Raw genomic sequence first — 22,163 nt, forward strand, 5'->3', positions numbered from 1 at the left:
CTTACTGTGTTTGGGGTCTCCTTTTTGCAGGCTGCTGGTTCGTAGTTCCCATTGCTTTTGGTGTCTGCCCCCAGTGGCTAAGGTTGGTTCAGTGAGTTGTGTAGGCTTCCTGGTGGAGGGGACTAGTGCCTGTGTTCTGGTGGATGAGGCTGGATCTTGTCTTTCTGGTGGGCAGGTCCACGTCTGGTGGTTTGTTTGGGGGTGTCTGTGGCCTTATTATGGGTTTAGGCAGCCTCTGTGCTAATGGATGGGGTTGTGTTCCTGTCTTGGTAGTTGTTTGGCATAGGATGTCCAGCACTGTAGTTTGCTAGTCGTTGAGTGGAGCTGGGTCTTGGTGTTGAGATGGAGATCTGTGGGAGATTTTCGCCGTTTGATATTGCGTGGAGCTGGGAGGTCTCTGGTGGACCGGTGTCCTGAACTTGGCTCTCCCACCTCAGAGGCACAGCCCTGATGCCTGGCTGGAGCACCAAGAGCCTGTCATCCACACGGTCGGAATAAAAGGGAGAAAAAAAAGAAAGAAAGAAAGAAGAAGATAAAATAAAGTAAAATAATTAAAATAAAAAATAATGTAAAAAAAATTTTTAAGTAAAAATAAAAAAAGAAAGAAGAGCAACCAAACCAAAAAACAAATCCACCAATGATAACAAGTGCTAAAAACTATACTAAAAACAAAACAAAAAAAAAAAACGGACAGAGAGAACCCTAGGACAAATGGCAAAAGCAAAGCTATACAGACTAAATCACACACAGAAGTGTACACATACACACTCACAAAAAGAGAAAAAGGGAATAAAATATATACATCATTGCTCCCAAAGTCCACCTCCTCAATTTGGGATTATTCGCTGTCTATTCAGGTATTCCACAGAAGCAGGGTACATCAAGTTGTGGAGATTTAATCTGCTGCTCCTGAGGCTGCTGGGAGAAATTTCCCTTTCTCTTCTTTGTTCGCACAGCTCCTGGGGTTCAGCTTTGGATTTGGACCTGCCTCTGCGTGTAGGTCGCCTGAGGGCGTCTGTTCTTCACTCAGACAGGACGGGGTTAAAGAAGCAGCTGATTAGGGAGCTCTGGCTCACTCAGGCCAGGCGGAGGGAGGGGTATGGAGTGCGGGGTGAGCCTACGGTGGCAGAGCCCAGCATGACGTTGCACCAGCCTGAGGTGCGCCGTGTGTTCTCCTGGGGAAGTTGTCCCTGTATCACAGGACCCTGGCAGGGGCGGGCTGCACAGGCTCCCGGGCGGGGAAGTGTGGATAGTGACCTATGCTTGCACACAGGCTTCTTGGTGGCTGCAGCAGCAGCCTTAGCGTCTCATGCCTGTCTCTGTGGTCCGCGCTGAAAGCCGCGGCTTGCGCCCATCTCTGGAGTTCCTTTAAGCGGCGCTCTTAATTCCCCCTCCTCGCGCACCAGGAAACAAAGAGGCAAGAAAAAGTCTCTTGCCTCTTCGGCAGCTCCAGACTTTTTCCGGGACTCCCTCCCAGCTAGCTGTGGCACACTAGCCCCTTCAGGCTGTGTTCACGCAGCCAACCTCTCCCTGGGGTCTGACCTCCGAAGCCCGAGCCTCAGCTCCCAGCCCCCTCCTGCCCCGGCAGGTGAGCAGACAAGCCTCTTGGGCTGCTGAGTGCTGGTGGGCACCAATCCTCTGCACAGGAATCTCTCCACTTTGTCCTCCGCACCCCTGTTGCTGTGCTCTCCTCTGTGGCTCTGAAGCTTCCCCCCTCTACCACCTGCAGTCTCTGCCCACGTAGGGGCTTCCTAGTGTGTGGAAACCTTTCCTCCTTCACAGCTCCCTCCCACTGGTGCAGGTCCCGTCCCTATTCTTTTGTCTCTGTTTTTTTTTTCTTTTGCCCTACCCAGGTACATGGGGAGTTTCTTGCCTCTTGGGAGGTCTGAGGTCTTCTGCCAGCGTTCAGTAGGTGTTTTGTAGTTGTTGTTCCACATGTAGATGTATTTCTGATGTATTTGTGGGGAGGAAGGTGATCTCCACGTCTTACTCTTCTGCCATCTTGAAGCTCCTTCCTCCCCTGTAATTCTTTACTGTTACTACTCTTCTCATTTCCTTCACAGTGCTTTATATTTTTTAATTACTGTTTTTTTTTGTTTGTTTGTTTGTTTGTTTTTTTGGGGCCATCCCACACGGCATGCGGGATCTTAGTTCCCCGACCAGGGACCAAACCTGTGCCCCCTGCAGTAGAAGTGCAGAGTCCTAACCACTGGACAACCAGGGAGTTCCCTTTACTTACTTTTTTTGGTTCATTGGTTAAACTCTTTCTTGAACATCATCAGATGACTAAACATCCATCTAATAAATTCTCTAACTTGCTTAATGTAGGAAACACTGGACTCTCTTTATAATCAAAATAATCTGAACTAATGTAGGTATTAATCTCCTCTCACCAAGAAGCTAAAAAACTGGTCACTAATATAAATGTGTCACAGTCTGTGCTATGATTCATTATACCTACACACTTCCCTTAATTGTTAATACAACCCTGTGTCCAACAAAGTATTGTGCTAAGTGCTGAAAGAAGAGGAGTCAGGATGAGAAAATAAGGATTATTTCCTCCATTAAGATCTTGAATGATATAAGCCTAGGATGGGAGAGACAAAAAAATGGGGCATTTCAAGTAGAGAATGGGGTAAGATAAAGAGTCATGGTATGTATGTAAAAATGTATATTTCATCAAAGCTAAGATACCATCAGTTGCAAGACATATCATTATTTTATGTTCCAAAAGAAAAAATGCTGCCAAAATTGTTAATTAATAATTGTTCATTAATTGTGAAATATCATCAATAGTAAGATGCATCTCAATATGAGAGATACATCCCAGTTCAGATATGTTCAAGTGTAAAGAAAAAGGAAGAGAAGGGAGAAGAAGAGAAGGAAAAGAACGTGGAGGAGGAAAAGAAAGAAAAAGAAAATGACTATTCTATGGTTAACACAAAATCAATCTTTCTGAGACTTCCACAAAACATCTCAATGATACGGAATATTATTTACTAAAGTTTGCTAACAGGAAGGGGACAAAAAGCCACTGAAAGGAACGGTCACAGAGCAACTCTTCCTTTCTTAGTGTTTCCATCTGCCTTGTGTATCTTCATCTATCCCTTTTATTTTTCTATATCACCTGTGTGTCTCTTGTATACAGCATAGTTGAGTCCTGCTTTGTAATACAAATTGAAAATCCTGTTTCTTTTTAAAGGTGAGTTAAATATAACAAAAAGATAAATCTTTTTTTTTTAAGATTTTTTTGATGTGGACCATTTTTAAAAAGTCTTTACTGAATTTGTTACAACATTGCTTCTGTTTTATGTTTTGGTATTTTGGCCACGAGGCATGTGGGATCCCAGCTCCCTGACCAGGGATCGAACCCTCTCCCCCTGCATTGGAAGGTGAATTCTTAACCACTGGACAGCCAGGGAAGTCTCAGGATAAGTCTTTTAAAATCCACGTACTTCAAAATTCCAATTGACTTGTGGGTCCTGGGTCATGGCTTAAGGAGGCAAGCATAACTGAAAATCACAACAGCAAATTAAAAATCTTAAAAATGTGTAGTTAATAATAATGAAAATACTCCATTTCAAACCTCATGAGCCACTTATAAATGTATAGCTCTAAATGCTTATATTAGAAAATAAGGCTAATAACTGGTGAGCTAAACATCTATCTGAAGGAATCAGAAAAATAAAGAAAACCCAAGGAAATTAGAATAAAAGACCACCTCCAGTAACATATTAGGCTAGATTATTCACCCTATTCTCTCACTGAAAACAACTAAAAGTGATGGATAGAATTTTATTTCAAAAAATGTTAAAAGCATTGAGGAGCTCAAAAGATGGTAAAGGAATAACCAGACCAAAATCTATAAGAAAGAGATAAGTGGCTTAATAAAACTGTCTTTGTCCTATAGACATCTGCCTAACTCACAATGTTGAGCTTCAGATTTGATGATCTCCTGGCAAAGAACGGAAGTCAAAGTTCAAGACCCACCCAACATGGAAAATCTAACAGAAGACCCTTTCTTCATAAAGCTGTGACACACACACACACACACACACACACACACACACACACACACACACACACACACCCTGCCAAAAGTTTCATCCTCAGGAAACAAGTGAACCAGAAGTAAACCTAGTCCACTCATTGCCACATGGGATCCCCAAACTACTACAAGGAAATTTGTCTTCCTGTGGCAAAAGAGAACAAAGATTCCTAAGAGACTGTGAAGACAAGCAAGCCCACACACATAACTGCAACCCAAATTCACTTCCTTTGGGTGGTCCAGAACCTCAAAGGATGAATCTAGTCACCAAACTGTAATATCTGAGGCATCTGGAAAAAAAAAAAAAAACAGAGGTAAATCCTCTTGAAGCAATGCATTTCCTTCTTAGGCCTCAAAGAACACCCACAAATATTTTTTCCAAGGAAACTAAGCAGTTCACAGTCAAAATCTCACATAGGATAAATAAAAGAAATTGATACCTAGGCACAACATATGAAACTTCAGAAAATCAAAAACCACAGAGCTCAAAAGCAGTCAGAGGTAAAAAAAATTCGCTTAAATGAAGAACTATTTGGCAGCTGATTTATCAATCGCAACAATGTAAACCAGAAGACAGTGGAATTATTTCTTCCAATGACTGTGAAAATAACTACCACCCTAGGATTTTATACCTAAAGAAAAATCTATCAAGAATGAGGGTGATAAAGACTTTCAGACAAAATAACTGAGTTTACTATAGAAAATCTCATTAAAGAGAATTCTAAAGAGAAAATTTTCTGAAAGACAGTATGCAGATGGAAAAATCTGAAATCTCTAGAGGAATCAAGAGCACACCAAGCTGGAACTGACATCAAATTTCAGAGACTCATTTTCACCATTTTCTGCCATGTTGACTGAAGAGTAGAAAAGCCAGTTGATAGCAAGACAGAAAGAAATAGACTCAAAGGAAAGAGAAAGAAGTAAGGTCCTAGTACCACTGTAAGCCCTGGTTCCAGCTGTTCTTAATCCCTAATGAAAGCCTGTCCTTGGAAACTGGGAGACACCCCACTGTCCTTATGTTAGATTCTGCATTTCCCTTAAAAATGAAGAAAGGAGAAAGTTCAGAAATTAATGAAACTGGAAACATACAATAGAGAAAATCAAAGTCAAGCACTGTTTTTCTGATGAGGCTAAGAAAATACATAAAATCTCTAGCAAGACTGATGAAGGAAAAAAAGGAAGGCACAAAAAATATGAGGAACAAAAAAGACAGAGATAAATACTTACACAACAGCAATTTAAAAGATAACAAAAAGAATGCTTTAAACAACTTTATGCCAATTACTTTAAAAACACAGACAAAATGGATGGATTCCTAAAAAAAAAAGAGAAAAACTTTCTAAAACCTGGCTTAACTAGAAACAGAAATCCTAGATAAAACCATTTAGAAAACCAAATACCTATCTCCCCCCCAAAATACTAAGCTCACACCTCTCCCCCCAAAACACTAAGCTCACACCTCTCCTCCCAAAACACTAAGCCCAGAGAGTCAAACAGAAATTCAACCAAACTTTCAAAAAATAGATCATTCCAGTCTTTTCTTTTTTTCTTTTATTTATTTTATTTTTGGCTGCATTGGGTTTTTATTGTTGCGGGCGGGCTTTTCTCCAGTTGTGGGGAGCAGGGGCTACTCTTTGCTGTGGTTCACCAGCTTCTCATTGCAGTGGCTTCTCGTTGCAGAGCATGGGCTCTAGGCATGCAGGCTTCAGTAGTTGTGGCTCGTGGGCTCTAGAGCACAGGCTCAGTAGTTGTGGCGCACAGGCTTAGTTGCTCCGTGGCATGTGGGATCTTCCCGGACCAGGGCCCAAACTTGTGTCCCCTGCATTGGCAGGCGGATTCTTAACCACTACGCCACCAGGGAAGCCCTATCATTCAAGTCTTATACAAATCCTTCTGGGAGGTGGGGATGGGGGGGTTAGTTCCCACCTCATTCTTTAAGGTTGGCATAATCTAGATACCAAATCAAATAAGGGCAATACTATAAGAAATAAAAATTATGGACCAATTTCATCTGTGAACATACATTCAACAATTCTAAATGAAATATTAATAAGTTAAATTCAACTACACTTTTTTTTTTGGCCACTCCATATGGCATGTGGGATCTTAGTTCCCTGACCAGGGATCGAACCTGAGCCCCCTGCAGCGGAAGTGTGAAGTCTCAACTGCTGGACCACCAGGGAAGTCCCTCAACTACATATTTTTTTAAAAGACCATCATGATTAAGTTGGGTTCATCTCAGCAATGCAAGGGTGAGTCAACATTAGAAACTTGATAAATGTCATTCATCATATTAACAGAATGAGGACAACCACATGACCATCTCACAAATGTAGGAAAAGCATCTGATAAAATTCAATACTCATTCTTCACACATATACAAGATCTTAGCCAAATAGCAACAGAAATGTCTTTAACCTACAGAGTATCTATCAAAAATCTATAGCAAAGATTATTCTTAATGGTAAAACATAAGGAGCACTTCCTTTTAAAAACTAAGTGCAATATAAGAATGCCCACCGTTGGGACTTCCCTGGTGGTCCAGTGGCAAAGAATCTGCCTTACAATGCAGGGGACGCTGGTTCAATCCCTGGTCAGGGAACTAAGATCCCACATGCCACATGGCAACTAAGCCCACGTGCCGCAACTAGAGCCCGCGTGCTGCCAACTACAGAGCCCATGCGCTCTGGAACCTGTGCACCATAACTACAGAGGCCACGTGCCCTGGAGCCTGTGCACCACAACTAGAGAAGAGAAAACTCGCACGCCACAACTAGAGAGAAGCCCGCGCACCACAACAAAGAGCCTGTATGCCGCAACTAAGACCCGACACAGCCAAAAATAAATTAAATATATAAATAATAAAAAATTAATCTTAAAAAAAAAATTCAAAACAAAATAAAAACAAAAAACGAATGCCCACTGTTAACACTTGTATTGAATACTGTAGTCAAAGTCCTAACTAGCACAGTAAGACAAGAAAAAGAAACAGTGTACGCATTGGAAAGGAAGACACAATTACAATCATCATACTTTAGTAACTAGGTACTAAACATAGATCTATATACCAAAAAAGCTTATATCAGCAAACAGAAAATGGAAAAAAAGAGGAAAAACATACTATTTACAATAGTAACAACAAAGAAAGTATCTAATAATTAAATTTAAGAGAAGATTTGAGAGACCTTTACGGAGAAAAAGAAACTTTACTGAAAGTTTTTTTTTTTTTTTTTTTTTTTTTTTTTGTGGTATGCGGGCCTCCCTCTGCCGTGGCCTCTCCCGTTGCGGAGCACAGGCTCCGGACGCGCAGGCCCAGTGGCCATGGCTCACGGGCCCAGCCGCTCCGCGGCATGTGGGATCCTCCCAGACCGGGACGCGAACCCGGTTCCCCTGCATCAGCAAGCGGACGCGCAACCACTGCGCCACCAGGGAAGCCCCTGAAAGATATTTTAAAATATCTAAATAGCTAGAAAGATATACTATGTTCAAGGAAAGGAAGGCTCAATATCATAAAATAAAGAGAATAAAGTAAATGCATGTGTAGATTAAAGCTTCTGGAATCTTGGGCTCATATACAAGCAAGTCCCATTTTTAATAACAGCTTTTGAATTTTTATGTAACTTGAGACTCAAATTACTCACTTTGATGGATATTTTTGCAATTGGTATAAACTTATTAGGCACTAATTATATATACTTTTTAACTAATTGTAGCAAGAGTTGATATCACACTTCAGAATTCTGACAGCTGCAAGGAACAAGTATGAGTGAAGACCATATGATCGGTACATGGCTGAGTTCTAGTTGAATGTGCTGTGGTCCCACTGATTCAAAGGTCATTCAGTGTGCACAATCACCACAGTGTAAGTTCTAATAACCACTCCTGCAAGTGATGAAATGTTGCCAACATTTTACATAACACGTAAAGTTTTCAATCTTGATAATTATCAGTGAACATTGCCAAAACACCATCTCCTTAAAAGTCACCTAAAAATGTAAACATTTATTTTGAATACAAATTCCTCTTACAAGAGGAAAACAGACAAAACACATTCATCATACAATGATCATATTGAGCTCAAAGGGTACCTCTAGTGGACCTATGTGTGGTGCTTACACATACAATACCCTTTGTACATGTGAGACCGATAAGCAGTTGCCCAGTCTGCTTTTATAATAGATCTGAACTTGATCAAATGAATGATTTTCTTTAGGTCTAACTGATTCAATTTTAATTTTGGTTTACGTAGATTTCATGAGCTGCTTAAACTTTGCTTTATCCAAATTTCCTAATAGAGTATTAAAAATAATGATCATCTGTTTTACTGGTTGCTAGGCGATAATAATACTAACAGTTAACATTTATTGAATGCTTAGTGTGTGGCAGGCACCATTATAAGTGCTTTGTATATAGTAAATCATTTAATCTTCACAATAACCCTCATCAGGTGGATAATATTACTATCACCATTTTACAGATAGGAAAACTGAGGTACAGAAAAGTTAAGTAACTTTCCCAACGTCACACAAGTAAGTGGAGACGCTTAGTGATTCATACCCAGGTAGCTGTCTCCAGAGCCCAGACCCTCAATTACTATATTATATTTCTTTTCACAATATTTAAAAGATACACAAAATTACTATGGATGAAAAAACTCACCATTAAAAATATTATCAATAAGAGTTAAACGACAGTTAAGCAAAATTAATATCAATACAACTTATCATAGGTTGATACTTCACAGCTATTTCAAAGTTTCATGGCCATGATTAAGAGTTTTGAAGTTGGACAGACCTGGCTCTGAATCTTGACTGTGCCCTTTACAAGCTGTGTGACTTTGGACAAGTTTCGTAACTTCACCAAGCCTCAGTTTCCTCATCTGTAAAATGAGAATAATAAACATCTCACAAAATTGTTGTTAGTAACATAATTATTGCTACATTACATTGATATGTAAATCCAAACAAAACAACAGATACACAAAATAAAAAGAGGAGGTTCACAATTTCCCCCAGAAATCAGGGCTTTATTATAAATAACGAAGATGAACACTCCAAGTCACCACAGCAACTATAAGACTCACATACAAACAGAACCATAATACCCTCTAATTCATAATAAATAATTCCCCTGGATAAAAGTCAAATGCCTAGGGGTAAATTACTGAATTTTTGAAATATAAAATACCATATATACATAGAGAAAGAGACAAATAGATAAGACGTTGTTTGTTGACAATGACTCCCACGAATCCCATTCCACGCATACAGTTTCTAAGACTAGCAGTATTCAAGGGGCCCAAAACAGGAAGAGCGGTGTCAAGAAGGAGTGATTCCTGGCACTGGTAGGAAGAAATTTTTTCAAGAGAAAAACAAAAAGAAATAAACGTCATCAAAGTAGGGTACAACTATTGTTACCACCAAAGAGTGATTGTGTCCCTTTACACCTGGCATTTTACACTAGTCAAAACAAGTGAAACTGTCACTACTGCTGTCTTTAGAACCTCAATAAAATAATTTTACAATGAATAATGAGATTTCTATCAATACCTGCATTTACCAATAATACGTCCATCTGTGATAAGGTTAGGTGTTTCTTTGACGGGGGTGATTTTAGCAATACAATACAATGATCATTTTAAAAAAGGAAAAATAGGAAGAATTATATTATACAAAAATCCTATAGGATAATTTTGTTAAACAGTTCATCAACACTATCATCAGGGCTTCCCTGGTGTCGCAGTGGTTAAGAATCCGCCTGCCAATGCAGGGGACACGGGTTTGATCCCTAGTCCAGGAAGATCCCACATGCCACAGAGCAACTAAGCCTGTGTGCCACAACTACTGAAGCCTGCACGCCTAGAGCCCATGCTCCACCACAAGAGAAGCCACCACAGTGAGAAGCTCACGTGCAACGAAGACAAATGCAGCCAAAAATAAATAAGTAAATATATATATTTTTAAATACTATCATCAAGGTGAGTTTTTGTGAAGGTTACTAGTCTAAAATATGAATTATATTAATTATTAAAATGACGTATTACATAAAAATAAGTATTAAAATGACTGTGTATTCATTGTAGCTCAAAGATTTAATAAGGAAAGAACTTCCATCCCCCCAAATATCCCCTTTTAACAAATAATTGCAAAAATGGCCTTCAAATTTTCTTAATAAATTTGTAAAATTATCTGTCTGGAACAAAGGCCATCTAATTTTTACAAAGCACCTTTTTAAAGAAAACTTATTAGTTATATAGGAAATGTTCAGGAAATCCTTAAACTACCTATTTTATAAAAGTTTAAGGAAATGAACATAGGACATGAGGTGCTCGAGGTTACTACGCCAGAACGGAAATACAAACAAAAAAAATCAGGTCCTTTGACTCTGTATCTTAACAATTTGGAGTTTTTCTACCTGATCAGCATTTCCTTCACTACTCTACTTTCTCTAAATGATGAGGATAATTTTTTTGTCCTTTTCATGAGTTCTACAAATCACTGATAAGGTCAAGTCGGTTCAATCACAACTCAAATATTTTAATTTAGGAATTTTTAGGTAAATTTTTTACCTAAATTTTTTATGTAACTTAAAGAAAATTTGCAAATATCACTATTTACATTTTACCCCATTTGCTTTGTCAGTCTCTTTCTTCCTCACACATTTTTTTCTGAACCACGTGAGAGTGAGTTGCAGACACTATAGCATTTCAGCCCTCAATATTTTCATGTAGTTACCTAGGAACACAGACTTTCACTTAGATAACTACAGTATAGCTAACCAAATCAGTATTGTGTCAATGTTAAAATTTCTACTATATAATTACAGCCCATATTCAAAAGTCATTAACTGCCTTAAAAATGTCCTATAAAGCCATTAAATGTCCTTTTAAATGTCCATTTAAAAATGTCCTCTGGGGCTTCCCTGGTGGCGCAGTGGTTGAGAGTCCGCCTGCCGAAGCAGGGGACACGGGTTCGTGCCCCGGTCCGGGAAGATCCCACATGCCGCGGAGCGGCTGGGCCCGTGAGCCATGGCCGCTGAGCCTGCGCGTCCAGAGCCTGTGCTCCGCAACGGGAGAGGCCATAACAGTGAGAAGCCCGCGTAACACACACACACACACACAAAAAAAAATGTCCTCTGATCTCTCCAGAATTCAATTCAGGATCATGTACTGCATTTAGTGGTAATGTCTCTTTAGAATCCTACCATCTGGAACAGTTCCTTAGTCTATGTCTTTTAAGACTGATATTTTTAAAGAACACAGACCATTTATTTTGTAGAATGTTCCTCAATTTAGGTTTGTCTGATGGTCTCTCATGTTTAAATTCAGGCTATGCATTTTTGTAGGAATGTCACAAAGTCATGGTGGGTCCTTCTCACTGCATCATATCAGAAGCTGCAAGAGGCTAGTGGGTTCTATTACCAGTGATGCTAACTTTGATCACTTGGTTAAGGAGTATCTGCCAAGTTTCTCCACTGTGAAGTTATTGTTTTTCTCTTTGTAATAAGTAAATATTTTGTTAGGAACTGTCTTGAGACTACGTAAATATATTCCTCATCAAACTTTTACCCCATAGTTTTGGTACCTGCAGAAGATTCTTGTGCAAAAGTACTATTTTAATTGTTCCAAAATGGTCATTTTCTAATTCCAACAGTTCTACGCCTATTAGCCATTTTAATGAATTACTTTCACTTCTCCCCAACTTAGTAATTTATTCATTCACTTACTGATATTTGTGTGGTTCTTATTTTTTCAATGGGTTATAATCTATAACTATCATTATTCATTTGGCCAGTGGATGCTTCTCCAAACCGTTTCCTGTTCCTTCTGACTGTCCCCACCATTCTTTGACTATCTCCTTACTTTCTGAAACAATAATATGTTCCAGCCTCCTCTTGTACTTTCCCTGATCCAGTTCCTCTGGGGATCAGCCATTTCTCCAAGGAGCTGTGGTTTTCTTTAGGTGGAGAATGGTTTTGAAACCAGCATATGGGAGCGTATGTGTTCACTGTAACTGCTTCTAGGCCTCTTAGCAAACAAAGCTGGAATATACACAAATACACACATCTACGTATAGGCATACACATATATATGTATACATACAAATACACACATATGTCTCTAAGAGAAAGATACGTAACTGTATACATGCATACATGTATGTTTCTCTGTCTTTATATAAATAAATGTTAAAAACCATGAGTTCATAACCTCCGATTCACATCCAGCATCACAGGGTTCATTGGAGTATTTTCTTCCTTACATCTAAAACTCCCCTCTCCAACAATGAAAAACCTGGCTCCCATTTTCCTCAATACACTCATTCATTTGTTGAGTCCTAAATTAGATAGAAAATAGTTTCAAAATTACCAATTCACACCATTACAAAAAACAGCCTACAAATTAGGGTTTGTTATTTGTTTACAGCTCTTTTTATCTTGAATTTCAAAGTACAGGATGCTCAAAAGTTATTTGGCTTACTTTCTCCCTTCAGTGTGTTTATGTTATTAATTTGAAACACAGGTTTATTTGTTTCTGTTTATATTTTAGGGTTTTATCCCAACTTTATTTTCTTTTATGATTTTAATATAAAAACATGTTATTTATGTTATTAGTTTGAAACATAGGTTTATTAATTTGTGTTTATGTTATTAATTTGTTTATACTATGTTATTTAAATTATGTTATTAATTTGAAACAGGTTTATTTGTTTCTGTTTATATTTTAGGGTTTTATCCCAACTTTATTGATTTTCTTTGCTGATTTTTTGTTTTGTTTTGTTTAGTATCTAAAACATTAGCATGACAATGTTCTCTGATATTCTGCATTGATATCACATGCAATGATACCAGGGGTTCTCTCTCAACCAGTGATTGTTAATAAACTTCATAGTTTGGAAAGTAATTTCCCACAAAAAATGAGCCTTTCTGTAGCCAATCACATGTATCTACCACCATCCCACTGAGGCCCAGCTCTTTTCTGGGAATTACTGTTTCTAGATATAGAAAGAAGGATAAAATGAAATGGGCAAACCCTACTCCAGCAACAGATATTACTTGTAAAACAGTTTTCAAACTATGCTACTTAGAGAGATGCCACAGGGTAGAAGAGGGCAGGACCCAGTGGGTAGAACTCCAGGTCCCTGCCCTGACTTGAAATCAAGCTGTTATTGCTTTTACTGATATAATATATTGAGCTTCAGTCTGAGATTTTGTTCATACAATTCATTCAGCAAACATTCACTGAGTGTCTATGTTGTCCCAGGCACTGTTGTAGGTGCTTCAGTGAAAAAAACCCTTCATGGGACTTACAATTCTAGTTGTGGGAGGGATAAACTATAAACCTAAGTAAACTGTATAGTTAGTTAAAAGATGAAAGTTATAGAAAAAATTCAACAAGATAGTTTGCAATATTATATAGCATGTCCAGTTTAGGTCTCACTGAAAAAAGAAAGCTTCCTTTTATATGAATAATTTTTTTTAGTTTGAAAGTCATTAGGAGAGAAGAGCAATCCAATTTTTCAGTTGGTGCTAACCTTATGTCTACAGGCCCAGGGACAGACCATGAGAAAAAAGTCATAAAACATTTTCCTTCCTTCTTTCACTGAATCTTAGCCAAAATCTAGAAATATTTAGGTTGGTTTTTCTCAATCCAGATCCTCTACTTTGTAAGTAATTACATATCTCTCCTAGATTCTGGCCAAGGGCTTTCCACCAATCTCAAACTCAAAATATTAAATTTATTTTTTTCTTCAAACGACTTTAGTGGGAAATTGATAGAGGCAATATCAGGGCTGTTAACCACTCTTTTAGACCTTTAATCCTAACCAAATCACACTATCACTCCCCTACATTCACAATCAACAAAAGACTAAGCTAGCTAATCTTTCTCAGTTGTGCTAGACCATACCACTCAAATCCTAAACAACTGAGTTTGTTTGAACCTAAGTGCAGAACTTTATAATAACCACAGGTAACAGTTAATCAGCCCTTACCATGTCCCAGTTATTGTTTTAAATGACTTACGTATATTACTTCTTTTATACTTCAAAATAACCCTACGTGTTAAGTACCATTAGTACATCCCTTTTATAGACGAAGAAACTGAGAAATGAAGAGGTTAAACAACCTGCTCAAGGTTACAAAGCTTCTAAGTGATAGAGCTGGAATTAAAAAACAGGCAGGCAGGTAAGTTTGTGCCATTAACTGCACATATTAAACTGAGTCTCAAAAAATCTTTACATAATGTGTTCTAAATTCTATCTTGCTAGATTTAACCAATTCAGCCTATGGAGGGAAAAAAAATCTGACTTCAATGCTGTCATCCCATATATATGCTATTTTTCAAAGCTTCAACTGAATACTTGATCACCATGCCATGAAAGGGTCCAATGAAACTATTAATAAAAATGTGACCAGGAATAGTAGCAGATCAAATCCAACAATGTATAATAAGAATTATACACCACAACCAAGTGGGATTATTCTCAGGTATGCACGGCTGATTCAACATTTGAAAATCATTTAATGCAATCCATCACATTAACAGGTTGAAAAGTCACATGATCATATCAAGAGATATAGAAAAGGCATTTGACAAAATCCAACACTCATTCATGATAAAAATTCTCAGCAAGCTAGGAGTAGAGAGGAATTTCCTCAACTTAATAAAGAACATCTACAAAAACCTACAGCTAACATTTTACTTAATCATGAGAAACTAGAAGCCTTCCTGAAAAGATCAAGAACAAGGCAAAGGGACTTCCCTGGTGGTCCAGCAGTTAAGACTCCATGCTCTCAATTCAGGGGGCCCAGGTTCAATCCCTGATCAGGCAACTAGATCCTGCATGCCACAACTAAAAGATCCTGCATGCCATCACTAAAAGATTCCACATGCCGCAACTAAAAATCCGCATGCCACAACTAAAGTTTCAGCATGCTGCAAGTGAAGATCCCATGTGCCCGCGTGCTGCAACTGAAGACCCAGGGCAGCCAAATAAATAAATATTAAAAAAAAAAAAAAAAAGGAACAATGCAAAGATGTCTCCTCTTACCACTCCTTTGTAAAATCATATAACTCCTAGTTAACATGATTAACTAGGAAATGCTACTTAATAGAATAAGACAAGAGAAGGAGATAAAAGGTTTACAGAATAGGAAGGACAAAATAAAACTGTCTTTGTTCACAGATGATATGATCATCTATATAGAAAATCCAAAAGAGTCGGCAAAAAAACTCCTGGAACTAATAAGCAATTAACTATAGCAAGGTTGCAGGATACAAGGTTAATATACAAAAGTCAAACACTTTCTTATAATATACCAGCAATGAAAAAGTGAAATTTGAAATTAAAAATTATACATTTACATTAGCACCTAAAAAATTAAATAGTTAGGTATAATTTATGGCAAATCTAACAAAATATGTACAAGATCTTGAAAACTATAAAATTCTGATGAACAAAGTCAAAGATAAACTAAATAAATGGAGAGATAATCCATGTTCATGGATAGGAAGACTCAATATTGTTGAGGTTATCAATTCTTCCCTACTTGATCTATAGATTCAATACAGTTCCAATCAAAATCCCAACAAGTTGTTTTGCAGACATCAACAAACTCATTCTAAAATTTAAAGCCCCAAATGGACCCACAAAAACATTGTTAACTGATCTTTGACAAAAGAGCAAAGGCACTATAATGGAGAAAAGATAGTCTTTTAAATAAATGATATTGGAACAACTGGACAGCTACATGCAAAAAAAATTTAGACACAGACTTTACACCCTTCACAAAAATTAATTCAAAATGTATCAGAAATCTAGATGTAAACTGCTAAACTATAAAACTTGTAGAAGATAACACAGAAAAAAAAATCTAGATAACCTTGGGCATGATAATCACTTTTAAAATAAACCAAAGGCATGATCTGTGAAAGAAATAACTGATGAGCTAGACTTCATTAAAATTAAAAACTTCTGCTCTGCATAAGACACTGTCAAGAGAAGAGAAAACAATCCACAGAATGGGAAAAAATATTTCCAAAAGACACATCTGACAAGGGACTGTTATCCAAAATATACAAAGAGGGACTTCCCTGGTGGTCCAGGGGGTAAGACTCCATGCTCCCAATGCAGGGGGCCTGGGTTCGATCCCTGGTTAGGGAACTACATCCCACATGCATGCCACAACTAAGAGCTTGCATGCCACAACTAAGAAGACTGCATGCTGCAACTAAGAGCCCACATGCTCCAACTAAAGATCCCGCATGCTGCAACGAAGATCCAGCATGCTGCAACTAAGACCCTTCACAGCCAAAATAATAAATATTTTTTAAAATATATACAAAGAACTCTTAAAACTAACAATTCAATTTTTAAAATGGGCAAAAGACTTGAACAGATATCTCAACAAAGAAGATATACAGGACTTACCTGGTGGCGCAGTGGTTAAGAATCCACCTGCTAATGCAGGGGACATGGGTTTGAGCCCTGGTCTGGGAAAATTCCACATGCCGCGGAGCAACTAAGCCCGTGCACAACTACTAAGCCTGCGCTCTAGAGCCCGCGAGCCACAACTACTGAGCCCACGCACCACAACTACTGCAGCCCTCGTGCCTAGAGCCCATGCTCGGCAACAAGAGAAACCACCACAATGAGAAGCCCACACACCACAACAAAGACCCAACACAGCCAATAAATAAATAAATAAATAAATAAATTTATTTCTAAACAAAAAGGAAGATATACAGATGACAAATAAGCTCATGAAAAGATGTTCAAAATCATATGCCATTGGGGAACTGCAAATTAAAATGACAATGAAATACCACTACACACCTATTGGAATGACTAAAATCCAGAACACTGACAACACCAAATTCTGGCAAGGATGTGGAACAACAGTTACTTTCATTCATTGTTACTGGGAATGCAAAATGGTACAGCCACTTTGGAAGAGTTTGGCAGCTTCTTACAAAACTAAATGTACTGTTACCTTACAATCCAGCAATCCCCTCCTCTCAGGTATTTACCCAAAGGAGCTGAAAACTCCATACAAAAACCTGCACATGGTTGTTTATAAAAGCTTACTTCATAACTGCCAAAACTTGGAAATAACCAAGATGTCCTTTATTTATTTATTTGTTTGTTTATTTATTTATTTATTTTTGTGGTACGCGGGCCTCTCACCGTTGTGGCCTCTCCCGTTGCGGAGCACAGGCTCCGGACGCACAGGCTCAGTGGCCATGGCTCACGGGCCCAGCTGCTCCGTGGCATGTGGGATCTTCCCGGACCGGGGCACGAACCCATGTCCCCTGCCATCAGCAGGTGGATTCTCAACCACTGAGCCACCAGGGAAGCCCAAGATGTCCTTTAATAGATGAATGGATAAATAGTAAACTGTGATACATCTAAAGAATGGAATAATATTCAGCACTAAAAAGAAATGAGTTATCAAGCCATGAAAAGACATGGGGAAACCTTAAGTGCATATTACTAAGTGAAAGAAGCCAATCTAAACATACTGTATGATTCCGACTCTATGACATTCTGGAAAAGGCTAAAATATGGAGACACTAAAAAGACTGTCAATGGTTGCCAGGGACTAGAGGGTTTTGAGGGATAAAGAGGCAGAACACAGAAAATGTCAGGACAATGAAACTATTCTATATGATACTCTAATGTTGGATATGTTATATATTTGCCAAAACCCATAGAATGTACAAAACCAAGAGTGAACCCTAATGTAAACTACAGACTTGAGGTAATAATGACATGTAATGTAGGTTCATTGATTGTAACAAAGGCACCACTCCAGGGCCAAATGTTACTAGTTGGGGAGGTTATTTACATGTGAGGGCAGAGGGAATATATGAACTCCCTGTACTTTCTGCTCTATTTTGCTGTGAATCTAAAACTGCTCTTAAAAATAAAGTCTGTTAAAAAAAAGAAAAAAAGACCAGACCCAATGAGGATACTTACAACAGGCCCAAAAGACTTCTCTCCAGGATCAAGTAGGCATGGAACCATATATGTTTGCCCTTTGTGTATAGCATTTTACCCAGTTATCAACTCACCTACCTGAACTATCAAGAAACCCACATTTTGGGTGGATGTAGAGAAACAGGTGAAAGGGATGAAGAAGTACAAACCTCCAGTTAGAAAATATACAAGCTGCAGGGATATAACATACAGCATAAGGAATATGGTCAATAATATTATAGGACTTCCCAGGTGGCACAGTGGTTAAGAATCTGCCTGCCAATGCAGAGGACATGGGTTCAATCCCTGGTCCAGGAATATTCCACATGCAGCAGAGCAACTAAGCCCGTGTGCCACAACTACTGAGCCTGCACTCTAGAGCCCACAAGCCACAACCACTGAGCCCATGTGCCACAACTACTGAAGCCTGCATGCCTAGAGCCCATGCTCCGCAACAAGAGAACCCACCACAATGAGAAGCCCTCGCACCGCAACGAAGAGTAGCCCCCGCTCGCCTCAACTAGAGAAAGCCTACACGTAGCAACGAAGACCCGACACAGCCAAAAATAAATAATCAATTAAATAAATTTTTAAAATATATTACAATAACTTTGTATAGGGACTAGACTTATCGTGGTGATCATTTCATAACATATGCAAATATCAAATCACTATGTAGTACACCTGAAGCTAATGTAATACTGTTTGTCAACTATATTTCAATTAAAAAAGAAACCCACATTTCTATACCTTAATCCAAAAACATGTCTCAAAAGAGTAACAGTTCCTCTTCCTATATTAGACAAAAACACCTAAGTGCTGCTTAATTCTAGAATTATTTTTTAATGTAGTTTGTAAAAAACATTGTAATTTGAACCAGAAAACATATCATATGAATTGGGGACCAATTATAGGACAGATACTCTTCTAGACTGTGGAAATAAGGCAGAGAATGAACCAAAGTCCCTATCCTCCTGGTGGTGTATTCTATTTGGGTAGACTGTGAAAATAATAAAGAAACAAATATATAATATGTTATGTTATGAAGAAAAATCAAGCATGGTGAGAGGAAAGAAAGTGTTGGGGTTGGAGGGTAGATAGAAAAGACTCTCTTTTATATAAAGTGATAAAGGAAGGCTTTGCTCATTAGGTTATACTTGAGCAGACAATTCTGAAGGTATTGAGTAGCGAGAGGGTAAGCCCAAGTAGAGAGGTGGGAGAGAACATTCCAGGTCAAAGGAACAAGTGCACCAGTCCTGAGGCAGAACTATGTTCCCTGTGCTAGAGAAGAGCAAGGAGATGATGTGGCTGCAGCTCCCACAGTGAAGGGAAGGTAGAAACTGAAGTCAGAAAGGAAGCCAAGTGCTTCAAAGGGTTTCACAGGATGTTTGGTCTATTTATCAGAAATACAATAAATCTTGGTCTTCTATTCTTAATAAGACAAGCCACTGGAAGGTTCTGAGCAGAGGAATAATGAGATTCATATTTTTAAAGGATCATTTTGGTTACTGTAGGTAAACAGATCACAAAGCTGGAACTAGTTAGGAGGCTATTAAACTAATCCAGGTGAGAGGTGATAGTGGCTTGGACCAGAGTGATAGCAGTGGAGATAAGATAGGTCAGAGAGATAGGTGGTCCACTTTCTATATGTGCCCTCAGCTCAAAAAGAGACCACACCTGGAGCAGCAGTTGCATGAGAAATCACCAAATGAATAAATTTACAATAATCCACAGTCATTTTCCAGGACATGTATCTTAAGATATATCTTAAGAATGGAGCTGACAGGATTTTGTTGATGAATTGAATGTACAGAGTGAGAGAAAGTGAAGAATGAAAAATGACCTTAAGGTTGCTGGGCTGAGCAATCGCAAAAATGGAGTTGCCATGTACTGTGATGCAGAAGACAGAAGGTGGAGTAGGCGGAAGGGGGTAAATCAGAAGTTTGGTTGTTAAGCCTGACAAAATGTAGAAGTTTACAAATGAGATAGTTATATATTGTAACTATTGGTATATGTCATGCCCTATAGAGCTTAGATACCTTGAGAGCAGAGTTCATGGTTTATAGTTGTACAATAGTAAAAAGGCCTACCATTTATTGAGCACATTTATCAATTAGAGCTCATTTATCAATTAGAGCTCATTTAATCCTTCTATTATTGCTTCTATTATTAGTATATAACACATGGGAAAATTCTGGTTCAGAGATATTAAATAATTCTATTCATTCTTCAGAGTGCTGGTCAAATATCACTTCCTCAAAGTAGCTATCCCTGACCACCCCCATCATCTGAACTAAATCTCTATAATAAGCTCATAATACCCTATACATCTCCTCTACTGTTTACCACAATATAAATAAATGTGTTCTTGGTATCTCTCCTCTCTACAAGAATACAAGCTGCATGAAGGCAGGACACCCATACGTTAAGTTCACTACAACGATTAATATATGCTTTAAATCGTTTATAATATTGCTTTATTATTTTTTTAAATAAATTTACTTATTTATTAATTCACTCATTCATTTTTGGCTGCGTTGGGTCTTCGTTGCTGCACACGGGCTTTCTCTAGTTGTGGCAAGCGGGGGCTACCCTTCATCGCGGTGTGCAGGCTTCTCATTGTGGTGGTTTCTCTTGTTGCGGAGCATGGGCTCTAGAGCACAGGCTTAGTAGTTGTGGTGCACAGGCTTAGTTGCTCCGCGGCATGTGGGATCTCCCCAGCCCAGGGCTTGAACCCATGTTCCCTGCACTGGCAGGTGGATTCTTAACCACTGTGCCACCAGGGAAGCCCTGCTTTATTATTATAAATTATTAATATTATTTAATAAATGACTTAATAAGTAGAGACATCCATTACAAATTATTATAGAGTAGATCAGACCAATTCTCTTGGCAAGATAAACTATAAAAACAAAAAAAAATAAAGACGGCAGCCAGGATGTAAGAAGTCAAAATACCAGGGGCTTCCTTGGTGGCACAGTGGTTAAGAATCCACCTGCCAGTGCAGGGGACACGGGTTCGAGCCCTGGCCCAGGAATATCCCACATGCTGCGAAGCAACTAAGCCCATGCACCATAACTACTGAGCCTGCGCTCTAGAGCTCGTGTGCCACAACTACTGAGCCCACGCACCTAGAGCCCATGCTCCGCAACAAGAGAAGCCACTGCAATAAGAAGCCCGTGCACCGCAACGAAGAGTAGCTCCTGCTCGCCGCAACCAGAGAAAGCCTGTGCACAGCAACAAAGACCCAACGCAGCAAAAAAAATAAAAAAAACAAAATACCAGCAAAAAAGGAAATGCATAGTTAAGCCTAACATTCTCCACTACTTTTTCCTCTTGAGGCAACGAGCTGCAGACTAGAGCTTTTAGCAGTCTTACAGGCCTGCAGAGACAGAAATCAGAGTTCAAAGCTTTATCAAGACAAGCAGGATTTGAGGGGCTAAGATTCCAGAGAGAAGGCAACCACAGAAAAGTGAGTCTGGACATCCTGTACTGTTTTTGCCCTCAGGCTATTTACTGAATTCTAACCTCTGTGGGGCCAAGAGGCCAAAAACCAAGCAAAGTGCCTATTTTAAAGCAAAATGGTAAGTAGAATTTTTGGTAGTCTCACAATGCCAGGAAAAGAAAAATTACAGCCCTGGCAAACACCACAGGATTCTATTTGATCCCTCTGAAAGACAGTGCTCTTGGACTAAGGGGAAACTGGATTTAATCCAGCCCTTAAGAGGCTTAAAACAAAGCCTCAAGTCATCTCAAGCCTGTAATGAATCAGGGTCATCTGCTCCTGCTTCTAACTACCACCAGAAGAAAATTAGATCCTCCCTAGAGAACAATAAATATCACCATCAAGAGCCTCTCATACATAATGTTTGACATTCATTTTTTAAATTACCAGGAATCCTAGGAGACAAGACCAGATGACTGAAAGCCAAGAGAAAAAGCAGACAATAGAAAAAGACCAAAAGGGGATACAGATATTATAATTATTAGACACACACTTTAAAATAACTGTGATTAATATGTTCAGGAAAATAGATGACAAGATGAGAATTTCACCAAAGAAGTGGAATCTACAAAAACAAATGAAAGATAATTAAATTAAAATTCTAGAACTAAGAAATATATAATAAAAAATT

At 38.7% G+C, this 22,163-nt stretch overlaps 1 protein-coding gene across 2 annotated transcripts in view; it reads right to left on the reverse strand.

The window, feature by feature from the left end:
* Window positions 1–22,163, reverse strand: part of NUMB (NUMB endocytic adaptor protein) — a 190,378-nt gene that overhangs the window by 94,945 nt on the left and 73,270 nt on the right. Inside the window, exon 1 of one of the 2 annotated variants that reach the window (XM_028496130.2) lies at window positions 8,843–8,927. The exons of the other annotated variant lie outside the window; for it this stretch is intronic. The gene's annotated coding sequence lies outside the window, so the exon portion shown is untranslated. Of the gene's footprint in view, window positions 1–8,842; window positions 8,928–22,163 lie in introns of those variants that run through there. 2 annotated transcript variants of the gene reach the window in all.

This window comes from Physeter macrocephalus, chromosome 11 (assembly GCF_002837175.3).
Source record: "Physeter macrocephalus isolate SW-GA chromosome 11, ASM283717v5, whole genome shotgun sequence".
Classification (NCBI taxonomy): Eukaryota; Metazoa; Chordata; class Mammalia; order Artiodactyla; family Physeteridae; genus Physeter; species Physeter macrocephalus.